The following is a 17429-nucleotide window of genomic DNA, read 5'->3' as shown; positions in this document are numbered from 1 at the left end:
TGGCAATAGCACTGCTCCTCTGAGTTATTTTTCAAAGCTATATAGAAGTAAACCATGAACCCCCATTCACAGGTCAAAAATAGCTCCTCATCCCTGCTGAAGACCAGAGAAATTGAATACAAGAGTCTCTAGTCCAAGATTCTCCTCCAACTTTTTCTAACAAATGTAGTTGTCACAAAATTTCCTCCAGGGTGTTACACAGGGTTGGAGCAAGGCTCAGTGGGCTGATATGATTTTGGGCAAGGTTCATCCTCCTTGATGGTATGCTTGCAGCCAGTTGCCTTCACCCTGGATGCCAGGGTTGACATCCTGCAGGTTTTCCTGCCAGAAAAAGGCCTTGTAGCTAGGGAGGGCTGGTTCAGTTTTTCATCTTAAAGTGGATAGCCTCATACTTTTTTATTGTCTTCTTGTCCTGGCCAGCCACTGATGCCAGCCAGGAACCCCAAGTTTCTACACTGCGGCACTTGTCCAAATAGCTAACCCCCAAACCGTGTTTCTGCACAAAACCTTTCAAGATGCAGACTAACATACTGGTCTCCTATAACTAAAGGAGTTGCCTCTCACAACAGCAACAGAATTTTCCTTGTACGAGAAGGCTGCCTTGACTTACAGCGCATCATACTGTAAAACAATAAGGTTTTGATCCCTGAAGGGTGATCAGTAGAAGAGCATGGGGGGAAGGGAGTTTGGGATGCTTTTGGATAACTCTAAGTGAGTAAGTTATTTAGAAACTCAGGTGCCTATGGTAGTCTTACCGTCTGTAAGAGCGGAGATAAAACCAGTCCCTTGCCATGTCAAGGTTTTCTCACTGAGGCAGTCAGTTGGCTCATGCCAGATGAGCTAAAATTGCAGACAACACATAAAACAATCAGGGATTATGGATTCAAGCATAAATTTGATCCAAGCAAAGATGTATTAATTGAAAATATTGACTAACACTGTGTTCTCCTCTGAGCACAGCTCTGCACAGCAGTCGTAGCAACAGGAGAATTTCCCAAGAACCAAGAGCTATTTCACACTCCAGCATTCAAACAGATTGTCACAGTCTCTGAGTGCCCAGCAGGGGGTCTCTGGGTCAGAGATGGAAAAATGCCCAGCATTTATTCCCCTGTTCAGAGTGAAACAAATTGTTTCATTTCTGATAAGGAGATCTGCCACTCTAAATAGAGAAGTATTATGACATTAATCCTAAACCATAGGTGTGACAACAAAGAAAGGAATGATCTTCTGGGTAATCCTCAGAAGAGATGTGTCACTGCAGGGAGGACTGGATTTTCCAAATAGGAGCAATTTTTGAAAGGTAGAGTTTCTCTTGATTATTTGTCAGTGATCCACCTTCTTTCTCACTTAATTACACTGTTCAGACTATAATTCACAGATCATTTTTTGCCAGCAGCATTAAAGAGTCGATTTAAAGCACTAAGGCTTCTCTTCAAAGCAAAGGAACATACTTGGTTGATGTGACACATCATTAAAAAATTTAAATCAAAATAGAATGGTTCATTTTATTTTAATGTATATTATTTTGAGAAATCATGTTCCAGTAGAAAATTTTATTTGACTCTTTGTCTCATACAGAATGAAAATATTTTGGGAATGTCTGAAGTTCCCACAAAACACAGAAACTCCAGGGTCAGGCTGTTCTGCGCCCAGAGCTGCTGTCATCTGTGCTTGCCATGAGATGGGAGTAGAGAGTGCCTGACACAGCACCAGTCCACAAGGCTTATGTACGGAATGCTTAAATATAAACATTTTTTTCTAAATTCCTTTTTAATCTCTCTCTGATAAATATGAGCAATAAGAATTTTAGCTTGCCCTATACACACAGATATTTTCTTGATGCCGACCAAAGAACACAGCCTAGGAACGAGTGTGCTCCTGTGTTTTTTATGTAAGCAAATTTCCTCTAAACCAGTTCAGCTGACAAGTGCAGAGTAATGCCAAATAATACACAGATCAAACCTGTTCATTGTAATCACCAGCTCCTTTTAATTAATACTTTATCAGTGTCTCTCTGCTGGAAAGATCTTTCCTCGTTTATTTTAAAATCTTTGTCTAAAGCAGAAGACAAGAAGAGAAGCCATCAAAGGGCAGATTCTTAACAGTAGAGGGTGATGAAAAGCCAGGTAACATACTAGATGGAATATCAGTCTAGTCCTGTATGAGGAGTTCCATTTAGGATTTGTAATTTTTTTCATTATATACAAAGAAAGTCTGTGACACTGACTGTGCTCTAAACAATGTCCAAATCAGTTGGGCATTCACCCAGTCATGAAGAGAGGGCGCATGAAAAGGAAGAAACCTCCCCACACTCTTTTGCAATTACTGTATACAAATTCAGCTTTCGTAGTACAGGTCTCATCAAAGCACCATAAGAAGCAATGGAGAACCATAATAGTGATAATAACTACAATAGCTCACTGAAATTTTTAATGTTTCCCTGTGAGAAGGAATACCAACCTAGCAGTAGAGTTGGTTATTTCTTGGAAGTAGGATACCATTGTCCAAAACCAGCCTGAATGCATCACTGCAAAAGGAAACTACTGCAGAAGTGATGGTCTCCTTCACAAGCTAATTTTACAGAAGTGACTATCAGTTTGAACTAACCAAGCTGCCTGGACCTGGACCCAAGAGCAGCACAAAGTCTTGGGTTCCAAATTTTGCTGTTTTAAAATCCTTTAAATCAGTGATTTCCCATCTCTTTCAAGCTCTGGAGCACTGCCAACACTCACAATTTCTCAGAGAGCAGCAAGATAGGCACATGGGTCTGCTGCACTTGAAAACTGAACTTTTTAACACGATTTCAGAGAGCAGTTGTAGGCCATTTTGTATGGCCTCCTGTAGGTCATCCTGTAGCCACTACTCTGAGCTTTTGGTATCTATTAAATAAGTGGCACAGAGGAGAGAATTGTTTGTTTTTTGCAAGTTAGCCAAGCAGTCATGTCTCTATAAGGGTTTACAAATTAACAAAGCATAGAGCTAAACAATAAAAAGACATTCTCATAAATATATGAAAGGATAATGCTGTGTGCTGGCTGAGGCTGAATTCCTGATCAGCTAAGGTAACATTTGCTGAAAAATCTCCTGCTCTTGTTAATTCACACACATCTGGGACTCAGCTCCGTGAGATGTTGCAGAACATTTCATTCATTTTAAAAATGAGTTTAATTACAAAAAAAAAAAAAAGATATGGATCTATATTCACCCCAGTGAGTACATGAGAAAAATTATGGGCAAATTTAAAAGCAATCAAGAGGAAATGGGGCTTACAGGATTTTCCTGTTAGTCATGCATCTGTTTTCACCAGTCGCATGATGTTTCCAGGTGTTTGGCTGAGTTGTTTGTCTGGCCATATGGATGCCTAACATATGTCAAGTGACCTGATTATGTTTCTTTAAGGAATTCTATCTGCAGAGATATGCAAGCCACGGCCAGAGCTTCCCATGCCCCGCTACTACTGCGTGGGATTACAGAGAGCTCTTTATTATCCGTGACTCACATCATGATGGGCTAATTGTACAAATGCAGCCAGTGTATTGTGCAGTGCATATGGATTCATCTCAACACGCTTTTGTTCTGTGTGGTAGCTGACAGAACCGTTGTCCCATCTCTTGGGTGGTCAGCACTGCATATAAATACCTTGCCTTTTGCCACAAACTCAGCAGCTGAATTGCTAAGTATACGTGCTGAAATCCTGGTTCCCTACAAGTCAATAGGGGGGTTGTTATTGATTTCAATGGGGTCAGGTGCTTGTGCACTGTCGGATGCTTGTCCCATATCAGGCAATAGTAGATTTATAAATGTTGCTGTTTGTCAGTTGTCATTTTCCAGAAGTATCAGTCATTGTATTTGTGTAAATGTTATTATCACTTTAAGCATCATTTCTCTATTTCAGAGAACTTTGGGCCAGTCATCAAGTTTTCAGAGCACTTGAGAGGACAGAAATGTTTTTTTATCAGCAGCAGAACACCCGAGTGGCTTAGGATGGGAATCATCCCAAAGACAACAGAAACAGACTTTATTTACTAACGGATAATGGTCTTTGCCCACTACCTGGTGGCCTGTAACAGAGTCCTTGGAGTCACAGGAAAGCCCTGAAGGAAGTTATTTTTCAAAAAGACATCATTTATTTTTCAGTAAAGCTACACAGAGTTGCTGCTCTGCTTCTGAGGCTCTCTTTCGCACTGATGAGTTAGGCACAGGAGTAACATGGTCCAATAAAGATAGACTAGTAGAGTACTTAACAGAAATTTTAGGTCTCTTTTCAACAATTTATTATATAAACATGTTAAAGTTTAATCCTGTTCCTTTCAAATCAAGCACATGTTTATATATATTATATATATGTATGCATGTATGTATGTATATATACTTAAGAAGAAGAACCTTGGAACCAAAAGTGCCTAACAGAATGAAAGACACTTCCTATTTTCTACAAGGTTTTCCTTCAGCACAACTGCAGTCTTAGGTTGCTCACCTTTGAAAAATTTTCCATTGCATTTCCCATTCATACTTCTGAATATATTTATTCTAAAGATATTGCTGCTGCTGCAGCTGAAACCATCAGTTTGGCAACGTAATGGTTTCCAAAGTGGAGGTGGCTAATGGACTTTATGAACGAAGCTGAAGGAGAAATGCTGTCTGTGCTGCTGGCCCATGATGGTGCAGGTGATTCATTCCTGAGGAAGGTCTGGAAGAGCAGGGATGCAAGCAGGGGCAGCAGGAGGATCGTCTGGCCAGCTGGTCAGACATAAACCCTGCAGGAACTGGGCCACCAGTGCTTGGTGGGCAGCTGTGGCTGTGGGTTCAAGCCTGTGGTGGAAGCCAAGGTGGCCACCCCTGTCCTGGGAGATACTGAGTCTGTATGACATGAGACCAGAGCAGGCACAGGATCGGGATCTCTCATTGCTGTACAAACCAAGAGCCAGAGGCTACTGTGCAACTTCTTGTGGCTGCCGGCCCGTGTCCTGCTCTGAGCACGTGGCAAGGGCAGTGTCAGGGCCCTGGGCCACTGGGATGATGCACTGCTCTCATCTCCCCTGTTGGGTGGGGCATGAACAGTCCTTAGCACCCATGCTAAAAGCCACCTGACAGGTGCTGATGGCCACCAGTCTCCTGTGGGAAGGGAAGAGGACAGGCGTGCTCACCCCAGCAGCTCTATAAAGAGCAGTGATGCCTGACGCCTGGGGCTGGGGCTGTCCCCGGTGTCCTGCTCCCTGGGGGCAGGGGGATGGGTCCTGGCAGCTGGGCCTGGTCCTGCCCAATCGGGAGCCCCCCAACCTCGTCCCCGGGAGCTGCTGGCCCCCACAGCACCCTGAGGGATGCAGTGGGTAAGAAAGAAACACAGTGCTGTTCTGTGTTAGCCCTGGGCCCTTATCACTGTTTATCTTGAGCAGTCTTTCGCCAAGGATCTGGAGAGACACCCACACATCTTTCAGATGTAGGACAATCACACTGTATTGCCCAATATGCCTTCATATGCTTTTAATCTTGTTTTAAATGGTGGTAGCACTCTGACAAAGCTCCTGTGAATGCTATAAAATATGGATTTATTAGAGACAGGGAAATAAAATATTTAGCATTTCTTCCTCTTTACTAACAAATCACAGCTAGAAGGTAAAAGAAAACATTTCACAGATTCATATCCTCCAAACTCAGACAGAAATAAGCCTCCATGAGAAAAACTCAGAAAACTTCAGAAAAATTCCACTTGGGATATAGAAAAATCTGACAAGAACCTACAGGGAGTTGCTGAGCAGATTTTCTTTTTCTGCTTCTGAAGAATACCTGTTGTTGTTTACGTTTTTGTCAAGGGACTAGACCCCTCTCAAAGGAATGGACAATCTCTGAATTAGATAGTGTTATACAACACTCTAGAAAGGCTAGGGTCTGACAGCAGTACAGAGGAGCAAAAGACAACTGATTTAAATTGCTAGCACCTAAGGCCTTACATATTATAGCTTTACAATTTGTCCACCTGAAGAGTAAAGAGGACCTCATTAAGGCATTTCATATAAGATCAGCGCTGGGGAGTGGTGTAGGGTATTGCCTTCTGACTCAGCCAGGCCATCTCCACAGATGACAGTTCAAGGAAATAGCATCTGATCTACACCAGAGCTGGTGAACTCTGGTGGTAACCAGTAATGATGAAGTATGGCCCTGCTCTCACACCTTCCTCTTTAGGAAGTAGACAGCAGTGCTAATAGATGATGCTGTCCAGCTGTTTCATATAACTGTGCTGGACCCTTGCAAGGAGGCACTACGAAACAGGCAGAACTTTGCTCCCCAGGCCTCCCTGATCCAAAGACCAATTAAGTTAGTGAAAAGACTGTAGCTGACTACAGTGCGTGTTGAATCACAGGCAGGCATTTTCAAACCCTAGAAATTTGTCTATTCTTTCTCCACAAAGCCATCAATGAATACTATAATTCAATTTTGCTTTTAATGTGCTACAAAACAAAAGAGAAAGAAGAAAGGTCACAATGAAGTATTTTATATAGAATTTCTTTAGGTCTTTTCCCAATATACAAAATGTCTATTCTATTCTAGAGGTCAAAGCCACCATCATTACCATGGCATTTGAATACCTTGCAGTATACAATTAAGTGAGTAATGTCTGTCATTTATGTTTCTTCCTTTCCCCAGAAACAGAATTATATGAGCAATGATTTAGTTTGATGCAGTTTTTATTAGTATTGTGAGTAGTGTTTAATGTTGTCATCGTCAGTATAGGTAAAGGCTGCTCTAAAGGCTGCTATGTATATACACCAAGGAAGGAAAGGTGAAGAAGTTAGACCTTCCTCCTGGAGCTGAAGGTGGTAAGATTTGTGATAGTCCATGTTTCCTGAGGTATTCATTCCAGTCTTAGATTGGACCAGAATAACTTTGTTTTCCATAGGTATTATTTTTGTCTTGATAATAAATAAGCACATGAGAAACTGAGCTGTTGACTATAACCCAGTATTTAGACAACCCTCAGTATATACTGGAACCAGCACATTAAAGTCTATGAACCGAATGATGGTGACCTTGAACATATCAACATTTCTCAGCTAAGTGATTGAAAATTCTAGGAGATTCACAAAGGATGGATTGGGGAACCACATTTCATTGAGAATTTTCTTTAAATCTAAAGGCCTTTCTCAGAATACTCAGTTTTTTAAGAATCTCTTGAAACATATGTGAAAATAAATACATAGGCATTTCACTATTTATCATCTTATAGTAAATGTATGTGACAAGGTAAATTCTTTACTTTAAGATTCAAAGTGCTTCAAAAACCTGCAAAGTTGTAGAAGTACCTGTCCTCTGAAGTTCTTCTCACAGTGGTCTCTATGTGCTGCCAAGAATGAGGTGGGCATTATTCATGCCTCAATAACGGCCATCTGGAAATGATGGTCTCGTGAGGGTTTAGGGAAGGGGATGAATCTGGATAAGGTAAACTGAATATCAGCCTTTTATAATGACTGATTCTCAGCTGGCTTATAGAATGGCATAGCTCATCTTACACTATTACTACCAATAGAAGGAATACAGCAATAAATGGGAAGGAATGAATGAATTCTTTCTTCTTCATAGGAGCCAAAGCTAAAAAGGTAAACTCTTAGCTCAGTCCTCTTTCTACCACACAAAAAGTCTGTCAGCCAGTGTCTTTGACTCCCTTTACCTTTGGGGTAAATAAAATGAAATTTGCTTTTTTGGCATTTGCCAAAACCATATGCTACAGTCCACCCCATCTTCAGAGATTAAGGCTTCATTCACACCAAAAGGACTCTGAATGTGTTTGTGGTAATAAACAGGGTTTGCTGTGTCATTAATGCCTCCTAATGGAATGTCTCAACTACCAGGTAACAGCTCAGTTCAGGAGAGGCAACAGTAATAATCATATAGATTAGTGTTAGAGAATATTGAACTGAAGCTGTCTAGAATTAATTGCTTAGCATAACTTGCTTAGCATTAGTAGCTAAATTTGCTGAAGCCTTAGGCCTCAGGCTGTGAACTTGCTGTGAACTTTTACTTAGATAAGTAAAAGGGGGCCCCAGAGCCGGTTCAAGCTGGAGGGATAAAGAAGTTATATGGACAGCAGGAGTAGCCAACCTTGAAGATAAGCAGCGGCCTGCCTAGGGACAATGAAGGGGCCCAGTGAAGAAGGGGAAGACCCCAGACCTAACTATTACTATTGGTCCAAACTGTCGCTTAAGGGGTGGGGAATTTAGATCGTAAGGGTATAATTGCCCAGGGATTTCTTTGTTTGGGGTCCCTCTTCGGAGGCACCCAGCTCGAGCTGTAATTACCACACGTATGTCATTAAATTTTATTTTTCTTCAATCTGACTTCGAACTTCTGCCTCAGCAGGAACCTAGGGTCGGACCCTGTTATGGAGGCCGGCGAGCCTGATTTTCCATAACAGTTTGGCGACCCAGGTGGGACCCTAGGCGACCACTGTTGGGGCCTCTCGTCTCCAAACGATCATCTGGCGCCATCGGGTGAGTTCACCTGGGATCTTTGGCAACGGGAGGCACCAAGAGGGTGAGTCTTAAATTCCTGCCTAAATTCTAAATTCTGGTTTGGTAACAAAGTGCACTGTAAGGGGTACGCGGGCTGATCACCGTAAGGCGTACCAGGTTTTGGGGTGGGTTCGAGTCCCACGCCCAGGTTTTGGGGTGGGTTCGAGTCCCACGCCCAGGTTTTGGGGTGGGTTCGAGTCCCACGCCTAGGATTGGGGTGGGTTCGAGTCCCACTCCCGGGTTTTGGGGTGGGTTCGAGTCCCACGCCCAGGTTTGGAGTGGGTTCGAGTCCCACTCCCGGGTTTTGGGGTGGGTTCGAGTCCCACGCCCAGGTTTTGGGGTGGGTTCGAGTCCCACGCCCAGGATTGGGGTGGGTTCGAGTCCCACTCCCGGGTTTTGGGGTGGGTTCGAGTCCCACGCCCAGGTTTGGAGTGGGTTCGAGTCCCACTCCCAGGTTTTGGGGTGGGTTCGAGTCCCACGCCCAGGTTTTGAGAGGGTTCGAGTCCCGTCTCACTCCGGCCGGAAGGGGGGGAGTGCGCAGCCTGATCAGCGTAAGGTGCACTGCAAGACTAACTTAGAGTTACTGTGACTAGTGTGAGTGTGGATACCGGTACCGTGACTGGTGTGAGTGCGTATGACCTGGGAACCGAAAGGGGCACCCGTCGGCTGACAGAGCCGCCCAGTGCGAAGGGACGGGAGTCCTAGCAGTTAAAGACTCGGGTGGTGTGAGTGCGGTTCCCAGAGAGAGAGAGTGAGAGAGAGAAAGAGTGTAATCATGCCGGCTGCAGGGGGTAATGAAAATTTAAATTCTGGTGTTGCTGAGAAAAAAAAAAAAAAGGGGTATATTATAAGGAAGTGTGCTGCCTGATCAGCATAAGACGCACTTTTCAGGAACTCAATATGGGAAATAAGTTCGGCATAGAAAAGGGGACACCCTTAGCCGAAATTCTGCAAAACTAGAGTAAGATTGATGGTACCAAGAACCTAAGAGGAAAAAAAAAAAGGGGGGGGGATTGATCCAACTATGTCAGGAGGATTGGCTGTTCCTGACAAAGGATGGTAACCCGGCAGAACGATGACCGCCACAGGGAACCTTTGGTCATCAGGAGTTAACTTTCCTGCGTCACCATTTGCAGGATAGGTTCCCCGGACAAATGGATTATTGGTATGTATGGGACAGTTGGGCAAAGAAAAATTTTCTCAGAGTATTGAAAGTAGTGCAGCTGCTAAAACGCTTGTGGAAACTGCTCCACCCTATGCGCTATCCTCTGCTTCAACTTCTCTATACCCCCCCTTGCCTTCCCCCTCTGCCTTTCAAGCCCCTTTGCATGTCGTTCCTGTGCCAGGAGTGCCCCCGCCAGGTCCGGACGGGGCACCTCGGGTAGCTACAACGCGAATTTACCGACCCTGGGGGCCCCAAGATTTGGTTGTATGGGGTCAACAAACTCCCAGGCTTAGGGAAGATCCAGAGAAAGTGTTACAAATTGTAAGAGGAATACTGCGGGCGTATGATCCTACATGGGGGGATGTACAAATGCTCCTTGAAGCCTTGTTCACTCCAGATGAAAAACACTCAATTCTGGATGTAAACCGTCGTTGGGCAGGAAAGGGGGGTGTTGTGGCTGCCCGAACAGCCTGGCCAATTGTGGACCCCGGGTGGAATTATAATGTAGAGGCAGATTACAGGCAGTTGCAATTAGCCAGACAAGGCTTAGAAGAAGCTATACGGTTAGCAGGACAAAAGACTGCGAATTGGTTTAAAATAAGGGAGTGTCAGCAACAACCTGAGGAACAGCCCTCAGCTTTCCTCTCCAGACTATTTAAACAAATCAGAATGTTTGGAGGGGGGATAGACCCAGAAGCCGAGGCTAAGAGGCCTCTGATAGTTTCCACATTTGTGGATCAAATGGCCTCTGACATTAAAAAGTATTTTTCTAAACATGTTCCTGACTGGCCAGGGAAGTCTATGGATGAAATAGTACGCTTAGCCACATTTGTATATAACGGTCGAGATGAAGAGAAGGTGAAAGAAAAGAGACGACAGAAGAAGGAGGAAGTGAGTGTGTTAGCGGCTGTGTTAAGAGACGAGTTTAAAGAAACTAGAGGAAGGGGACGAGCAAGGGTCAGAGGAGACAGGCAGAACCAAAGCGAACATATTGTACGCTTAAGAGTTAATGATTATTGCCATTATTGTGGTGAACAAGGGCACTGGCAGCAGGAATGCCCAGTGAGACCCCGCATGCCTAGGAATAGAAGGGATGGCATGGGACAGCCGAGTACTGGGAATGACACCAGGCAATTCCCAGCCAGTCCACAATGACAGGAGATGGGAGACCCAGAAAACACCGTGGGAATTGGGGTAAATTTATGGGATATAGATTTGGATTTCAGGGGGCAGGTAATGGCAAATATAGCAGGTCAAGAAATTCCCTTCTTAGTGGATACTGGAGCTACCCTTTCTCTTCTGAATTTTGAGCCTAAAGGATGTAAGTCATCAGATAAAATAACAATACAGGGAGTAATGGGAAAAGGCGAACGAACATTGACTAAGCCCTTGTTGCTCACTATTGGAGGAAAAGGAGGGTGGGGACGTTTCATAATTTCCATGGATTCACCCTTTTGCCTTTTAGGGAGGGATCTCTTACAAGCCCTGGATACTCAGATTTGCTTACAGCCGGAAGGGATGAAATTAATAATAATGGGCTCATGTGTTCTGGCTGAGACACCAGAACCAGAGTCAACTAATCTGCAAATTCCGACAGGTTTAGAATCAGTTCCTGGAAAGTTATGGAGCTCTTCAGGAATGGATGTTGGACTATTGAAATCAGCTAGTCCAGTCTCAATCAAAACAAGGGGAGGATTACCTCCCGCGGTTAAACAATACCCTATCCCAAAGGAAGCAGAGAAGAGTATCCAAAACCAAATTGATCACTATCTAAAACTGGGTATCCTTAGAGTTTGTGAATCCCCATACAACACTCCAATTCTGCCAGTGAGAAAAAATAGGCAGGATTCTGATGGCGATCCGGAGTATCGGTTTGTGCAAGACCTAAGAGTTATAAACCAACATGTAATTGCTCCACATCCAGTAGTTCCTGATCCATCAACTATATTACTACAGATACCCCACTGGGCAACTTATTTTACCGTGATTGATTTAACAGCAGCCTTTTTTAGTATACCGGTAGCTGAGGACAGTCAAGATCTTTTTGCCTTCACTTGGAGGGGACAACAATTGACCTGGACTAGACTACCACAGGGATTTACTGGGTCTCCGACTATTTTTTCACGTATACTTAAAAATGATCTGGCAGATATCGAACTTCCAGGACATTCAGTGTTAATACAGTATGTGGATGATTTGTTATTAGCAAGTAAAGATTACGAGACATGTTTGAAAGACACTATTTCTCTATGTAACACTCTTGCTGAGAAAGGACATCGAGCATCTCCGTCCAAGCTCCAGCTGTGTCAACAAGAGGTAAAATATTTGGGGTTTATCTTGAAGGAGGGACACAGATTAATTGATCCAGAACAGGTAAAGACAATTCTCAATATACCCCGTCCTATAACAAAAAAGCAATTTAGGGGATTTTTAGGAGCTGTAGGATTTTGTCAGCCATGGATTCCTGGGTTGGGAGAGTTTACCAAACCATTGGTCCAGGCAACAAAAACGGAGGAGACAGAGCCTTTGACCTGGACTCCAGAAAAAGAGAAAGCTTTTACATCTGTAAAAAGGGTGTTGGTCTCAGCCCCGGCTCTAGGACTACCAGATTATAGTAAGCCATTTGAATTATTTGTTCATGAACAACGGAGTAGCAAGTGGAGTATTCAGTCAAAAACTAGGTCCTCACCGTAGGCCAGTGGCCTCTTACTTCACCCAACTAGATGCGGTAATCAAAGGCACTCCAGGATGCATCAGAGCGATAGCAGCTACAGCAGCCCTTATTAGAAAAACACGACCTGTAGTTTTGGGTCACCCAATGACTGCGTATATGGCGCAGAAGAAGAAAGAGAATTGGAAAAAGTGGGAAGCAGTTCAAGATGAAAAAGGAATTTGGACTATCAGGGGTAAGCCCATCCTTTCCTTAAGGTATTTACTTTCTACGGATAGGTGATATCATGATCGTGGACATGGAGGAGCATCAACTGTCACCTCATGTATTCTACAAACCTGGGCAGCTCCCGAGTGCATGTGGTTGCGAAATGCATAACAACAACCTGCCAAACTTGCCAAAAATTTAACGATACTTATCCAAAGATTAACAGAGGAGGCCGCCCAAGGGCTTATTTTCCATTCCAGCGTCTACAAATTGACTATGCTGACATGCCAGCAGCAGAAGGATTTAAACATCTCCTTGTGATAGTTGATCAACTAAGCGGCTGGGTGGAAGCCTTTCCTACCTGCAAAGCAGATACGGCTGCAGTGATTAAAGCCTTGTTAAAAGAAATTGTCCCTAGGTATGGAGTCCCAGAAACTATAGATTCAGATAGGGGTTCTCACTTTTCAGCAGGACTTTTAGGGAAATTATATCAAATGCTAGGAATTCATAGAGAATTGTACACACCTTATCATCCCTAGTCTTGAGGACAAATCGAGAGAAAGAACAGAACTATTAAAAACAAGTTAGCACGGGTATGTACACAGGCAAGGCTCAAATGGCCTAACGCCTTAAACTTAGTGCTGTGGGAAATTAGAACAACCCCTAGACAACCAGTAGGATTATCCCCAGCAGAAGTCTTATTTGGGCATCAATTGGCTATACCAGGAACTTATATCCCGGCTAAGACCAGCCTGTTGGACGGAGATGAACGGCTAACCCAGTATGTTATAGGTATGCAAAAAAGGTTTGAAAATCTTAAAAAATATGCTCAATGGTATCAATCTACACCACCCGAAATACAAGTGCAAAATATACAACCTGGAGATAAAGTATTGGTAAAAGTATTCTCACGAAAAAGTAAATTGGAACCAAAATGGGAAGGACCCTACACTGTATTGTTAAGTTCTTATTACGCTGTTAAAATCCTAGGGAAAGAGAATTGGATTTTACCACTCACACGTGAAACGAATGGCAGACCAAGAAGTGAGTACAGCAGGTGTCACTACAGAGCAATGAAGACAACCACGCATGCTCTGTGGATGTGCCTAATATTGTTTCTATACACAAGTTCCGGATGGATAAGTATACAATTAATAAGACGAGATAATTATGATATACAAAGTTATACTGAAAACAATACCAAAGGAAACCAAATTTGGTTTAATTATTCAGGGATAGGAATGAATGAATTCAATTTAACCTTTTGTTGTATGTCAGCAAACTTACATGAAACAGTATTGACAGAAACTAAAAGCAAATGCTGTAAAAAACAGTGTAAAACTGACCAAAAGTGTTGTATATCAGTATCTGCCAAAGGAGAAATAGAAGCCTGGGTCTCCTGTGTTAGCTCAGATCAATCAAAATTGACTCCCTTGGATCAATCCAGAATGACTCCCTCGAGTAAAGTGTCTCCCATAATAGTAAAGGCAGGACCATATGTAGTTAAAAATACGGGTCAACAACGAGCGTTATTTAATCCATCATGGTCTCTTAAATGAGTAGAACTGTTGATGCAAATTAATATCTCTACAATCAAACTGGCCTGTTCACCATTCCTAAGTACGTCCTATACAGGATGGTTAGCATGGCTACGTGGACGAACCCTCACCTCTCCAAGACGAACAAGGAGAGATGTAACCAGTATCATAGGAACAGGATTGGGAGTCTTAAATAGTATAGATACCGAGGTACTCGTAAATAAATTTAGCACAACAACAAGTGACTTAAACAAATTAGAACACCCATTACGGTCCTCCCTATTAGCATTGGGAACTAACCAATGGCTGTTGTCTGATGTATTGCCTCAGTGGGAAGGAATTAACGAAAGGGACCACCAATTGATTGTGGATGCACTTGGTGCAGTCCAAATTAATGTTTCTCTAGCTCTCAGTTGTATCCAAGCGCAACTGTGGATGCAATCTATGGTAGCAGCAATCATAAGGGAAGGTGAAGAGGGCACCCTTACCCACTGAAATTCGAAAGGTAATTTGGGATAATGAAACTAAATTTGAAAAAGAATTCCAGTCCTGGTGGTACTTAGTCAATTTTACTTATAACCCCATTGATAATAAGGCCACAGCTTTTGTCTTAACAATATGCAATGCTTCGGTATACACCATATACCCAATCATTGCGCTGGGATTAAGCCACAATGGGACTATACTCTATCCAATAGAACATAGAATATGGGCTCAACGAAACAGAAACAAATGGCAAACTGTTGATGTTAACGCATGTGCTGTACGAACAACAAGGATTTATTTGTGAGAGTAATACCATCAAAGCTCAAGACATTTGTCTTGATACGGAACAAAATGTTTGTCATTTCGAAATACACCCTGATGAAACCCCTGAAACTGTACTTGTATGTATTGGAAAAGGGTGTGTCTGTATGAGAATTCTCTATAATCTTATATTCATAGATAACATTACTGTAGACACAAGTAATCATTCAAATATTTGTGTTTGTAATTTTTCTAAAGTTATGGGCTGTGACTTTAATTATTCAGCTCCTGTTGTGTCTCATCAATTAATACAATCTAATTATACCTTAAGTCAAGATTTATTGCCTACCTCCATCGGAATGAACCTTACATTGGTACAGAAACTACTACAACATGATGACCTGTGTCAACTGTTAAAACGCATCCGAAATAATGGACAAAAAACTCTAATCACTGTTCATCATGATGCAGAAGAGATACTCCATATCTTGGAAAGAGTGAAGAAGAATGGAGAATATCATTGGTGGGAGACTCTTCTGGGATGGTCACCAACTGCAACAGGGATCTATAATCACATGTTGCACCCAGTAGTAGTTATGTTAAGTTTGACCATGTTATGCCTATTGCTTACAACCATATTGTATATAAGATTATGGAGAGTGATAGTACGCCTCAAAAGGCTTCGAGAACTCTGCTTAACATATTAGCAGGGATGCTTAATAAAAACAAAGGGAGGACTGTTAGAGAATATTGAACTGAAGCTGTCTAGAATTAATTGCTTAGCATAACTTGCTTAGCATTAGTAGCTAAATTTGCTGAAGCCTTAGGCCTCAGGCTGTGAACTTGCTGTGAACTTTTACTTAGATAAGTAAAAGGGGGCCCCAGAGCCGGTTCAAGCTGGAGGGATAAAGAAGTTATATGGACAGCAGGAGTAGCCAACCTTGAAGATAAGCAGCGGCCTGCCTAGAGACAATGAAGGGGCCCAGTGAAGAAGGGGAAGACCCCAGACCTAACTATTACTATTGGTCCAAACTGTCGCTTAAGGGGTGGGGAATTTAGATCGTAAGGGTATAATTGCCCAGGGATTTCTTTGTTTGGGGTCCCTCTTCGGAGGCACCCAGCTCGAGCTGTAATTACCACACGTATGTCATTAAATTTTATTTTTCTTCAATCTGACTTCGAACTTCTGCCTCAGCAGGAACCTAGGGTCGGACCCTGTTATGGAGGCCGGCGAGCCTGATTTTCCATAACATTAGGCACTATAAGTTTCTTCTTCATTCAATTATATTTATTCATTCTTGAAGAGTTTTTCAGTATTAATCCCAAATCGGTACATACTTTTCTTTTAACTTCATTGAAAAAAAAGACGCCACGTCAGAAAAAGAGAATAAGACATAAGCAAATAACCAGCTTCATTAAAAAATGAAAAGAGAAGTGAGGCAAGCTGGAAATAAAACTGTGTGGAGGACCATGCTATTTAAAAAGTCTTAAGAGAAGAAAAATTGTTAATTTGGCAGCAAATCTCAATGAATCTGAATAGTAAATAAGCTTTAGATAACACTAATTACAAACATACTTCAAGTGCTAGTGCTGCAGCTGCCAAAACACCTTCTATACTTCTATTCTGTGTCAATATTTTTACCAAGCATTGGAAATGAATCGCATCATTTCAACAGGCTGACTGCAATGTTTATGGAGCTATATTTAAACAGATTGTGTCCAAGCTTAATTCCTATAGAAAGAAAAGAAAACTACAGACTTCTGAGTGAAAAGCTGGAATGCATAACAAAAAATCACAATCACCACCTTTTCATTAAAGGACACTTGGGCAATAAAGATCCACTGAGAGATGAACAATTTTATTCACGCACACACCTATTTTTGTATTTCCTGGCCTGAGGAATATCTACCTAGTTAGAATAGTCTAACTATATACACATGAAACAGAAAAGTCATCGTCAAAATCTGTCTGGGCAATTGGATGCAATTCCATACTCCATCCATGCAGAGGTTAAATCACCTCCTTATGCAGGTGCTTTAAGGCAAAGTATGTATGCAGATGTATTCTGTACTATAAAATACTAAAATTTGTGACTTTTATAGTAGTCTTTTTCAGGCCTTGCTGTGTTCAAGGTGATTCTGAAATCACATGTATTCAGAAGTATGAAAGTGAATTCCAAGTTCTTCCTGTCTCATCAGCATTTCATTAACTGGGGAAAGGTCCTGCTTCCTTTCTGCACAAGTTTTGAAGGTTTTAGATTTGATATTTTTAAACAATAAAATAGCAATTACAAGTTGAAAGAGTAAAATAACATTTTCAAAAAAATTATGAATTATTAGAAGTTATGTATTACTGTCACTAACCCATCACTGTTATTTCTTTCACTAAGCAGTTCATTGCACTGAAGCATACTGCAGTAACTCAGTGGCCTCTACCATTTAGCCACAGTCTAAAGAAAACACTCTCACCTCAAAAGGCTTCCAAATAATGGCAGTGCACCCACAAGAGTCTATTTCTCCAGCTATACATCCCTGGATGTCTGGAAATCTGTGGATTGACATTGTGTAACTCCCAATTAGCTCTGACAAGGATG

General features: G+C 42.3%; 1 long non-coding RNA gene across 1 annotated transcript; it reads left to right on the top strand.

Annotated features, from left to right (window-relative positions):
- The first annotated feature begins 8535 nt into the window (after nt 1–8535).
- Nucleotides 8536–15369, top strand: LOC136995330 (uncharacterized). Its single transcript, XR_010886899.1, has 3 exons — nt 8536–8655; nt 8779–9672; nt 13541–15369. It is a non-coding gene; the product is annotated as an uncharacterized lncRNA (long non-coding RNA).
- The last annotated feature ends 2060 nt before the right edge of the window (nt 15370–17429 follow it).

Source organism: Apteryx mantelli, chromosome Z (assembly GCF_036417845.1).
Source record: "Apteryx mantelli isolate bAptMan1 chromosome Z, bAptMan1.hap1, whole genome shotgun sequence".
NCBI classification, from domain to species: Eukaryota; Metazoa; Chordata; class Aves; order Apterygiformes; family Apterygidae; genus Apteryx; species Apteryx mantelli.
The sequence above is the reverse complement of the archived record's forward strand: the minus strand, read 5'-3'. Positions and strand labels throughout refer to the sequence as shown.